This window comes from Papio anubis, chromosome 5 (assembly GCF_008728515.1).
Source record: "Papio anubis isolate 15944 chromosome 5, Panubis1.0, whole genome shotgun sequence".
Taxonomy (NCBI): domain Eukaryota; kingdom Metazoa; phylum Chordata; class Mammalia; order Primates; family Cercopithecidae; genus Papio; species Papio anubis.
The window spans coordinates 115,519,386-115,532,131 of NC_044980.1; positions in this window are offsets into that span (position 1 = coordinate 115,519,386).

Genomic DNA, 12,746 nt, shown 5'->3' on the forward strand with positions numbered 1-12,746 from the left:
CTAACATTCCAAGTTATAAGTGAACAATGAGTGTAGAACTGAACCTCTAGTGAGCTACCTAATTCTTTTCCCAGAAGGTTAGACTACTAGTTTGCCCAGCAAGCCCTAAAGAAGATTTTTCCGAAATCTTTCCAATTCAATACTTTCTTTGTATCAACTGTGGTTTCTTATTTCCATTCCAGATGGAGAATTAAGTTTGAAAGACTGTCCAGAGTATTCGTTCTCAAAGTGTGATATGCTATGTTGTTTGATGAATGTCAGGAGCATATTAAACTTAATCACACAGTAATGCATTTACTGTGGAAGCAGTTGAATCATTCAAATAGTTCCAACAAACCAATTGCCTCTGTGAATAAGAACTGGTTCTATCAGCACTTCAAACAGGCCTAGACCTAATTGGCATACAAAAATGCAGGTGACTCATGACTAATTATCAATAGGTAGGAAACATTTTCACAGATGGGTTTCACTCTACTAAAACATGCACTTTGGGACACACACACACACACACCCCCCCCTTAAGGATTTGAATCAGGGATAAATCCATTCTAAAATTTTCCAGTTTAATGACCCTTCCAGATATATTTAGGTGTAGAAAGAAAAGTCTAATGCTAAATTTTGCATGTACATAGCCTTCCCAAATACATTTTAGTAAAATAAAATTGGCACTAATGAAAGAACAGATTTCAAATGTAGTAATTGGAGATAGAAAAAAATAAGACATAAATTATCTTAAGAAAATAGTTGTTACCTATGTCTTCTCTACAATTTGGTTTACTCTTCATTTGGGGAGGTGGGAGAGTGTGTTACATCGAAAGTGTTCATTAAGCACATGTTCTCACATGAACTCCTAAAACAAGAATTTAAGTGCCTTTCAGTGGGAAAATATTATTCTCGTTGCTCATTTCCCTTCCCTATCCAAGACATACCTCATAGGTATTATAGTTCCTGGTTTCCAATTTGCTTGTTTGAGACAAATGATGCCAGAATTCAGAAAATCATTTGGGGCCACTCAAAACATTTATAAAAAGAGCTTATAGTTAACAAAACAAACTTTGTCATCACAAACTTTAATCAGAATACATGAAACAACAAATGTCTTTGAGCAAACTGGAAGACAGATAGACTTAGAAAACTTGGCTTTACTGCTTAATAACTTTGCTTTGATGCTTCATGAGGGAATGGGAAGAGAATTGGGCTAGAAATCAGATGACCTAGATTTTTGTCCTGGCTTCACTGCCTATTGGCTCAGTAGACTTGAGAAATCATTTATTCTTTCCAAGCCTCTGTTTCTTCATCTGTTAAAAGAGAAAATAATAGAGACAATGGTACCTATTCTGCTTTCTTCTCAATGAATGACACTTCAGAACCAGTAAACACTCCCAAATCCTAAATCTCTTCTCCCAGTGCCCGTTACCACTGGCTCTAAATAAAGCCTGGATCTCAGGTAAGAACACTTCACTCAGACTAGTGCTCCTCCAATCTTATTTAAAAAAAAAAAAAAAAAAAAAAATCCTGAGGCTGGTGGTGTTTGGCTCATTAATTCTCTACTTCTGTCTTTGCTATTCTCATCAACCTCCCTTGTCATTCTTCCTCCATCACCAAAGCCTTGGCTCTGGTTCGCCGCCTGGTTCTGCAATGCAAGTCTTCCTGTCATCCTGATGACTTTAGCTGTAATGTTCAAGAATTCATTCAACATGTTGAATCAGGGCTGCTCTGTCTATACAGTAGCCATTCTTTTATTCCTTTACTTTCTTAATAAAGTTACTTTCACTTTGAAAAAAAAGTGTTGAATCAGGAACAAGAAAAGGGTGCCCATTCTCACCACTTCCATTCAACATAGTACCAGGCATAGTAGTGTAGTCCTAGCCAGAGCAATTAGGCAAGAAAAAGAAAGAAAAGCCATCCAAAATTGGAAAGGAAAAAGTTAAGTTGTCTCTGCTTACAGATGACATAATCTAATATATAGAAAACCCCAAAGATTTCATAAAAACGGTTAGAACTAATAAATAAATTCGGTACAGTTACAGGATGTGAAATCCACATTCAAAAATCGGTAGCCTTTTTATACACTAGCAATGAACCATCCAAAAAAGAAATCAAGAAAACAATCCCATTTACAATAGCATCCCCAAAATAAAATAGGAATAAATTTAACCAAGGAGGTGAAAGATCTATACACTGAAAACTACAAAACTTCAATGAAAGAAATTGAAGAAGGCACCTCAATGAATAGATATCCCATGTTCATAGACTGAAAGAGTTAATATTGTAAGAACATCCATACCACCCAAAGCAATCTACAAATTTAATGCAATCCCTATCAAAAGTCCAATGGCATTTTTCACAGTAATAAAATTAATATGGAATCACAAATTTATTTTAACAGTCTAGAAATCTGCCCAGGTCACATCATTTCTTAAGTATCCCCATGTTATTTCCAATTCTACATGTTTGAAATTCAACTCATGATCCTCTCCAACCAAAACTAGGCACTCGACAGTATTCCTTTTTTTTCTTTCTTTTTTTTTTTTTTAAATAAGAGACAGGGTCCAGCTCTTCCACACAGGCTGGAGTGCAGTGATATTATTATAGCTTACTTTAGCCTCAAACCCCTGGGCTCAACGGATCCTCCCATCTCAGCCTCCCTGGTATCTGGGACCAAAGGCACATGCCACCACACCTGGCTAATTTCTTTGTAGAGACAGGGTTTTGCTATGTTGCCTAGGCTGGTTTCAAACTCCTGGCCTCAAGCAATCCTCTCAACTTGGCCTCCCAAAGTGCTGAGATTACAGGCGTGAGCCACCACACCTGGCCCCAGTATTTCTTTTTTTTTTTTTTTTTTTTCAATTAAAAAAAAAGTACCATCTTTCTGTTTGTCCTGCCTGAATTGGTTTTCTTTTCTCTTTCACTAAATTAACTCACCCTTCCTTCAAATCTCAATTCAAACATCTCTTCTTTAAAGAAAACTTCCTGAACCAGCCTGATACTCATCACGTTAAAACTGTATTTATTTGTATGATCATTTGATTAATGCCCATCTCTCCCATTATAATCTAAGTTACATGGAAACAAAGACCATATCTGATTTGCTAAGCATGATATCCCCAGTACTTAGCACTGTTCCTGGTATATAGTATGTACACAATAAACCCATTGAATGTATGGTTATAAGATAATTTAGTGTTTATGTGGCAGATTTTGCTTCCTTTGTCTCAGAAGTAATCATTCTAAATGTTTTTAATTAACCTAAATCACTCTAAAGACTTAGATAAGGCCAGGCGCGGTGGCTCACACCTGTAATCTCAGCACTTTCGGAGGCTGAGGCGGGTGGATCACCTGAGGTCCTGACCAGGCTGACCAACATGGAGAAACCTCATCTCTACTAAAAATACAAAATTAGCTGGGCGTGGTGGCACATGCCTGTAATCCCAGCTACTTTGAAGGCTGAGGCAGGACAATCGCTTGAACCTGGGAGGCAGAGGTTGTGGTAAGCTGAGATTGCGCCATTGCACTCCAGCCTGGGCAACAAGAGCGAAACTCCATCTCAAAAACAAAAAAAGACTTAGATAAGACCTACATGTTCATTCCTGAAAACAGAAAGTTGCTGAAAATAGACTGATTACATATGGATCACAGCCTTAACATGAGGCCAACTTCAACTTCACAAGGAAAAGAAGTAGTAATTAGTTAAGTACAAGAAGGTAGTGAGGCCGGGTGCAGTGGTTCACGTCTGTAATTCCAGCATTTTTGGAGGCCGAGGCTCGCAGATCACTTGAGGTCAGGAGTTTGAGATCAGCCTGGCCAACATGGTGAAACCCAATCTCTACTAAAAATACAAAAAAATGGCTGGGCACCACTGTGCATGCCTGTAATCCTAGCTACTTAGGAGGCTGAGGCAAGAGAATCACTTGAACCTGGGAGGCAGAGGTTGCAGTGAGCCGAGATCATGCCACTGCACCCCAGCCTGTGCAACAGAGTGAGACTCTGTCTCAAAAAAAAAAAAAAAAAAAAGGTAGAGAAGTGAAACAAGAGCAGAGCATACAGCCATGCTGATATTCCACGTTGCCACAGAAACATTGTCCAAAAAGAAAAGTTATGTTCACACAAAACCTCAAAGCTTGGTTGTCACTAGCTATGTCTTGCTTCAAAACTAAACTCTCTGGGCCGTGTCTAGTCAAGGCTCTCAACTAAGAAGAGATTACAGCATCACACTTGCATCTTTCCCCTCTCACCCTGAAAATGCTCTTGTATATTTTATATACTGAAGAGATCACAAGGCATATGAGAAAACACAGGATGCAGACGGGGTAAAATGCTTAAATTTAGAAGGGGAAATCATGATTTGCCATTTACCTATTTCTGCAATATTTCAAAATATGAACCACAAGGTGTATGCCACTACTGTTAAAAATTGCAATACCTCTCCAGGCACAGCTACATTTTTCTAAACAAAACAAAAAAAAATGCAATACTTGCTTGCTATTATAAAAATAATTTAACTTTATGGATTTAGATAGAAACTAGATGTGGGACAGGACCACTAACCTAAAGAAAGATTTGTTTAGTCTGCATAAGTAACAAGTCAGAAATCTTTCTAACACTGACAGGTAATCAGTATGTCACAGCTTTCCCCCATGAGGGGAGACAAAACTTAATGATCATTGACTCTACCTGAAAACAGCCAAAATCACATCAACAGATGGGTGACTGTCAATTAGCCATTTGTTAACCAGTGTGGATTTCTTGGCAGCCCTCCCACAACCTCAACAAAATGAAGAGAGGAAGTCATGAGCAAAAACGAAGGGATGAGTTCTCCTGAATCCCATTTTCAATTTTTTATAATATTTTGTATTCTTGATAGAAAAATAATTGGGTGGGAAAATAATAACATGAGAAAACAAGGATCTTGTCCAACATAAGTTAGGGCCCTTTCTCTAAGATTTTTATGGGTTTCAGAAAAGTTGTCTTTCTGGTTTTAGATCTGCTAATATCAGAAATATCAAAAGAAGAGACTACATCCCTAAGTAACTCTATCCAGTAATTAAACTTAAAAACATACTATTAATTTATAGTAAAGCTTATTCAGTGTTTTTCTTCTGATAGCATTAATTTTCACTCCAGTTTCTTCATTAGAACATTAACAGATGTTAATGGTCAAGGGCAAATCCAAAGATTTAAAATAGAGAAAAACTATCTTCAAGACAAACATTCTTCATCTTTAGGCTAAAATGTATGAGAATCACCAAGATGCTTGTTAAAAATGCAGATTCCAGGACATGTCTTCTATTTTGTAAAACTAAAGTATGGTTGAGGAATATGAATTTTAATTAATACTCCAGAAGATTCATCTGCTAAGGCCACTTTAAGAAAAATTGTCGGGCCGGGCGCGGTGGCTCAAGCCTGTAATCCCAGCACTTTGGGAGGCCGAGACGGGCGGATCACGAGGTCAGGAGATCGAGACCATCCTGGCTAACATGGTGAAACCCCGTCTCTATTAAGAAATACAAAAACTAGCCGGGCGAGGTGGCGGGCGTCTGTAGTCCCAGCTACTCGGGAGGCTGAGGCCGGAGAATGGCGTGAACCCGGGAGGCGGAGCTTGCAGTGAGCTGAGATCCGGCCACTACACTCCAGCCCGGGCGACAGAGCGAGACTCTGTCTCAAAAAAAAAAAAAAAAGAAAAAAGAAAAATTGTCACAGTAAAAAAGAAATTGATTATTCTTATTATTAAAATATGTAAGATTAAGAAAAGGAAAATCTGAGCTTTTAAAAATTCAAGATACAATATTTCAATATCCTCTGTTTTCTCCTATAACCGATTACCAAGACATGACCATCTATATAGATTCTAGATCAAGTGTTTCTCAGGCTTTAATTTTTATAATTGTCCCCTGGGGATCTTGTTAAAAATGTTGATTCTGATTCAATAGGTCTGGAGTGGGGCCCGTGGTTCTGCAGTGCTAATAAGCTCCCAGGTGATGCTGATGCTGTTGGGCTTCAGATTATGTGTTGGGTACCATGGTTCTAGACTTTGATACTCAAACTTCAGCACACATCAGAACCACCTGAAGTACTGGTTAAAACATGAAGTGCTATCTCCACCCAAGTTTCTGATTCACCTGGCCACGGAGGCAGAGATTGGACAAATGTAGATGCAAGTCAAGAAACACTGGCAGCCACTAGAACCTTGAAGGGGGGGAAAAAAAGTAAAAGAAAAAAAACAAACAAACCTCCCCAGAGGGAGTCCAGCCCTCCCAACACCTTGAGTCTAGGGTAATGCCTGAGAACTGGCATTTCTAACAAGTCCACAAGTGGTACTGATACTGCTAGTTCCCAAACGACACTTTGTAAATTCCTGTTCTAGGCCATATTCTTGGGGAAGTCCTATCATTAAATATGTATATATATATCTTTCAGAACCCAGGTTTTCTCTCTTCTCAAACTCATTGGAATATACTGGCAGATGGCAAAACCTTAATATCACCACAAATCATAGAAAAGTTCACAATCTCTATCTTCTATTATTTCCTCTTCTTTGGTCTTCTTGGGAACAGAAAAAACATGAAAGGTAAAGAACGATGCAAGTCTTCAATTTAAAACAGATGGATAAGGACTCATTTGGGGTATAGACAAGCAGAGGTCATGTACCTGGAATTTATATTTCATTTTGCTTTATACAAAGCCTCGAAATGACGTGTCACTTTCCTCTAAAATATGTAACCTAGTGAGAGGTAGCCATTGTCAGATAGATCTCTCTCTAGGGAGATGCTCATAGGATAGGGAATGGTGAATGTGGGCTGATAAGCTCTTCCCACTTCCTTCATGAGACCCTAATTAGCCCTTTTGGCCAGAAAGTTATTTCTGTAATGGTGCATCCTAGGATCTGAACAGAGTTCACACTAGTCACCTCCATGACACAACTGAGCAGTGCATGGAATGGTACAAACATGCTAGGGGCTTCCCCAAAGAATTTGAAATTCCGACATTTTCCATTCCTATGAGTTAGAGGACTAAGGGTCAAAGGACAAAATATATTTTGTCCTATAGGGTTAACCCATAAGACATTATCAATGTTTACTTTGGCTTGAATGCATTCACGTAGTCAGTACATATTTCTGACCCCCGTTATGTGTCAAGCACAGGTGTAGGCACTGGAGAGAAGGCAGTGAACAAAAGTAACAAGATCTCGGCGTACATGGAGCTTATACTGAAGGTGGGCTGGGAAATTGTAAACAAATAAGTGAACAAGCCTATTTCTAAGAGTAGTAAATGATGTGGAGAAAATAAATAAGAGTGAGATGATAAAGGAACAGCTGTTTCTTTAGATTAGATGGTAAGAAGTTTCTCCGAAAAGATAATCAGTGAGCTAAGATGTGAAAGATAAGAAAATGCCAACTGTGAGGCTGGGCACGATGGCTCAGGCCTGTGATCCCAGCACTTTGGGAGACCACCATAGGCAGATCACTTGAGGTCAGCAGTTTGAGACCACCCTGGCCAACCTGAGGAAACCCCACTTCTACTAAAAATACAAAAATTAGCCAGGCATGGTGGTACACACCTGTAATCTTAGCTACTCAGGAGGCTGAGGTGGGAGAATCACCTGAACCCAGGAGGCTGAGATTGCAGTGAGCCGAGATCAAGCCACTACATACCAGCCTGGGCGACAGAGTGAGACTCCTCCATCTCAAAAAAAAAAAAAAAAAAAAGGAAAGAAAAAAGAAAGAAAAGAAAAAGAAAGAAAATGCCCACTGTAGTGTTCATCAAATGACTTAGCCACAGTCACTTATTATTTTCGTGTATGGTTAGGGCATAGGAGGCAATTTTTTGATAAAGGAGGAACAGGGAGAAATTAGGAGTCTAAAGAATTGGGTGCTGCTTGGGAAACAGGACTGGACGTGTTAGGGCTGCCACAGGGGCCTTGGGTTGCCAGAAACTGCAGGAGGGCAATCATTTTTCTGGCCACATTCTGAGCCACACTTCTCAACTATTTTTAAAATTCATGCACTAGAAATAGTCAGGCCCCGGCTGGGTGTGGTGGCTCATGCCTGTAATCCTAGCACTTTGGGAGGCCGAGTTGGGCAGATTGACTGAAGTCAGGAGTTTGAGACCAGCCTAGGCAACATGGTGCTATCCCGTCTCTACTAAAATACAAAAAATCAGCTGGGCATGGGGGTGAGTACCTGCAATCTCAGCTACTCAGGAGACTGAGGTATGAGAATTGCTTGAACCCAGGAGGCGGAGGTTGCAGTCAGTTGCGATTGTGCCACTGCACTCCAGCCTGGGCTAAGAAAGCGAAACTCTGTCTCAAAAAAGAAAAAAAGAAAAGAAAAGAAAAGAAAGAAAAAAGAAATAGGTCCCAATCTGGTGACTTCTTACCCCAGCTAAGTCATTGCAGTGGTGAAATAATTATTCTCAGCTTTGAGCAGCTCTGAGGCTCAGCCCCACTGGTACACAATTCAACGACTTGGCAGTTGTTCTCAATCTTCTCATTTCTGAAGCAACAAAGAGTATCCCCGAACTTTTGTCAGTCTGGACAACATGGTCAAAGGTTACTGAGGACCCTTGCTAGGAGGATCCATGCCTAAGGTTGTTCAAGGAATTCAAAGGAACAGTATATAGTATCTCAAGCCCTCAGCCAACCACACCCAGCCTCCAATTTCTCCCACCTCCACATCCCTCCTCCCCAATTTCTTTCTATTATGCATTTCAATAGATTCCACATTAAAAGCAAGTAGAGTTTCTTAGTCATTCAAAAACAATACCTTACTTGACTCCTATATTGCTTATTAGTTTGCCAATCTTAAAGTTTGTATTTATAGTCAAAGGCTATGGTGCACAATGTTCTGAAAGGCTTCCATTCATAAGTGGAGGGTACACAAGGGTTATGGGTGATGCTTGTGAGTCCCAGGGCTGTCCTTAGTTAAATGTATGAAAGGAGGACATTTTGATAAGGTCCTCGTCTTTCTGCCTTCCTCTATAATTCTTTCTTCACCCATGGGCTTCCCAGAGCTCTCTTCTGGGGAACCCACAACCCTATTTGTCCTCTATACACTATTCCCACTCTGAAATTTTTTTCATTATTCTTTCTGCATCACAGTTTACCATTCTCTTTCCCGTTCTTTCAAATTCCCATTTAATAACTGGTTAATCTGAAAATCTAATTCTAGAACAGTGCTATTCAACATGTTGTCCCCCTCCCAGCAGCATCAGTATAAGGTGGGAATTCGTAACAATGCAAATTCTCTGCCTGTAACTGACCTAATGAATTGGGAAGTGGGGGCTCATAGTCAGGGCCTTCATATGCTCTTCAGGTGTCAGGTGATTCTTGGGCACACTAAAGATGATGACTGTCACTTTAACGTGTCGTGTAGTTGCTTTTTAAAGGGGTCTTTTAAGTCTTTTTCTCAAAACATGACAGTGTGAAAATTGCAGGAATCTCTGTGTAGGAATAGGGTGTTCCATTGTGTATTGCAAAGCATATTGTTAAATTCACAGTGGCTACCGGGAATGACGGCAGGGAAGCTAGTTCCAGACAAAGACCTCTGAATGTACATTCAGAAGCCATCAGAACATCCCACTTGAAATGAGATGACAGGTAGATTAGAATACTGTGGCGCTCAGCTACAGCCCCAATGTTCAGAAGACAGAGAAAAAGAGCTCCTAAAACATCCTCCCTTGGGATGTTAATGGCCCACCTCTAATCACACATCATTTATTGAATGTGAAAGGAGGTCTGATATGGGCAAGGTGCGATGACCTGGCAATTTATTTTACTTCTTGGTGTCACAGACTTGTTTCTGTGGGCTCAGCAGGTCAAAGAGCTTAAAATGTTATCTAGAATAAGACAAACATGAAATTTTCCTCTGGCTTTATTCCATTTTTTTACTTAATGATTAATTAAGAGACATTCCTTTACTTAAAAAATTTGAGATGAGGTTGCACCAACCCTTAAGGTAATTCATAAAATCTAGTGCCTGCACAATTAAGCTTGCTTGGGAACCCATGGGCCAAAATTTTCAGCTGAGGAGGAATTTTTCCTAAAACTTATGCATCCCCCAAATCTTTCCTGGGCAGTAACGTCCTCCTGGGCTTAAATTTTCCATCAGGACTCAGCCTTCCCTGTAAAACCTGTTAGAGTGATGTGTCTTCTGGCTGGCAGCGTTTGAAAGTCAAGCAAACAAGCCTTCCAGGGCTCACATTGAGTTAAGAAAACATTTTCTGCATGACATTTAGGGCCAAATTAGGGACCAAAGTCCTCATTCTTTTACTCAAGACTAAGTTTATGTCTCCGCAGGCAATGTGAAATGGAGTGTGGAGAAATGATCTCATGAAATAAATTAATTTAGACAGGATGCCTGGTTTGTTAGTACCCCACGGAGTGTATGTGTAAGTGTGTGTGTGCATGTGCATGTGTGTTTAACAGCAGGTTAGGGAAACAGTAACACTAAAGAGATTAATGGAAATCACTCTGCACCAGCAGTAGAATCGAGCTTTTCCTCTGGGCCCTACCACTTACCAATCATGTGAGCTTAGGCATAACTCCCTACGTCTCTGTTTCCTCGTCTGTTAGATGATCTTGTAAGACCCGTTCAGCTACCACCCAGGGTCATTATAAGCAGAAGGATAATTAACAAGAGTAGTCTGTATTGATATATCAAAGTTCAATATTACTGCCACTAAGTGTCCCCTCTAATATTTGCACCAGGTTCTGTAGAGACACATGGTCATTATTCTTGGGTACACACTGACACACCACAGCTTTGACCTTTCAATCTCTCCCACCAGGACCTTCGAGCCACACATTTACCAGCACTAGATGAACTCACTATCTCTATAATGAGCCCAACTATAGCTGCCTCCAGAACAAGATATCAGAATAGGAAATTGAATCTGAGCTTCTCCCATGGAAGGCCAGGGCATTAATCATGGTGAGCACACTGGGGGTTTTTCATCTGAGCTGACTGGTTGGGTTCATAAAATCTCTTTCATTTTTCATCAGGAGATTCCAAGTTTTATATATTTATTATCCCTCTCATTATTTCACAGCCAGCAGCATATTTTACTTGTAGCAGTGCCTAACTTGAAATAATTTTGGAAACCACAATGCTTATGAGGCATGGCTTACTGGGGCACCAGCAAGCAAACCTTGCTCTTTATTAACAGACTGGGTGAAAGATTGCTTACATTTGCACCCTGATGTGCGCTGCCATTTCAGCTTTTTCCCCCTAACAACAACTACTGAACATGGGGATAATTTAACCTGGGTTTCCCCACCACCCCCCATCTCCACCTTGTCAGTTTCAAGGAAGCTGGTATAAACATAATTTATGTAACTCCCCCTCTTCATACTGTAAGGCATTGACCATTGAGTGGCAACAGTAATAACAGTTATTTTCATGGCAAATGTGTTTCAGTGAAATATAGTACATGGTTGCCTCCACCTCTTTCAAGCCACAGTCTACCCTTAAGAAATTAGTGTCCATGGGTGGCTGTCAATATAGATCAACGTAAGGGGAAAAATATGTTCACTGAGAAGTTCTTTGGCCTGTGACTATAACACACAAGGAACACGGTGATTACAGATGGATTTTTGGCTCTTTAAATGTTTCCATTCTTTTCCTACACTGCCTCCTCTGTGAGTTCATTTGGCTCATATCTGACTTACTTGACCATTAAAAAAGTGAGTTTAGGTCATTCAATTTGTTTAATAAAATACAACTGGACTCTCTACCTTTAGAAGTAAAATGTTTATATATCTCATTTAGCATTGTTGTTCATAAATTTAATGAGATGATTGAATTAACACATTTCTCTAATAGGGAAGATATGGGTTATTCTTCTGAGTTCCCATTCAGGCAACAAGACGAAAATATTTGGTCCTGGACCAAGTGCGTGGTCAGCTACTTGAATGAATACACTCTCATTCTCTGACTTTTCCTTGTGCTTGTCTTGGTTAAGGAAAATGTCTAACCAAGACATGGACAAGGAAGAAGGTAAGAGTCTTGCTTTTCCACTTTGGAATCCAGGACTGTAAGAGTCTTGCAGCGAGGGGCATTTAGTGTTTCATGAGTCATATCCCCGCATAACTCCTGTGCCTCAGAAGGACCCTGACAATCAGCCAGACCATCTCCTTTCTTTAGGTCCCCTCAAAAATTCATGACAACACACTGTTTCAAAACCTCAGGAAAAGGCAATCCTGCAATGTTCTTATTTTGGGCCCACAACTTGGTTGTTGAGCCATTTTACTCCAGCACCTAGCACAATGCCCTGAACAACTGAAGAATCGTCTTGGAGTGATGAATAAGTGAATGCAGAATGTTTCTTTGGGTCTGATCTAAGTAGTTTAGGGGCAGTATGATGTGGTTGTTATGAGCCCCAACTCTGAAACCAAATGTGGTCTCAAATCTCAGTTCTGCCACTTCTTTGACCCTGTACTTTGCTGCACCTCAGTTACCTTCTTTGTAAAATGGGAATATTAGGATTGTTGTAAAGTTTGTTGTTGTTGTTGTTGTTGCTTTGTTTTGTTTTGTTTTGTTTTTTGAGACGGAGTTTTGCTCTTGTTTCCCAGGCTGGAATGCAATGGTGCGATCTCGACTCACCACAACCTCTGTCCCTGTTGTTCAAGTGATTCTCCTGCCTCAGCCTCCCGAGTAACTGGGATTACAGGCATGCACCACCATGCCTGGCTAATTTTGTATTATTAGTAGAGACAGGGTTTCTCCATGTTGGTCAGGCTGGTCTTGAAC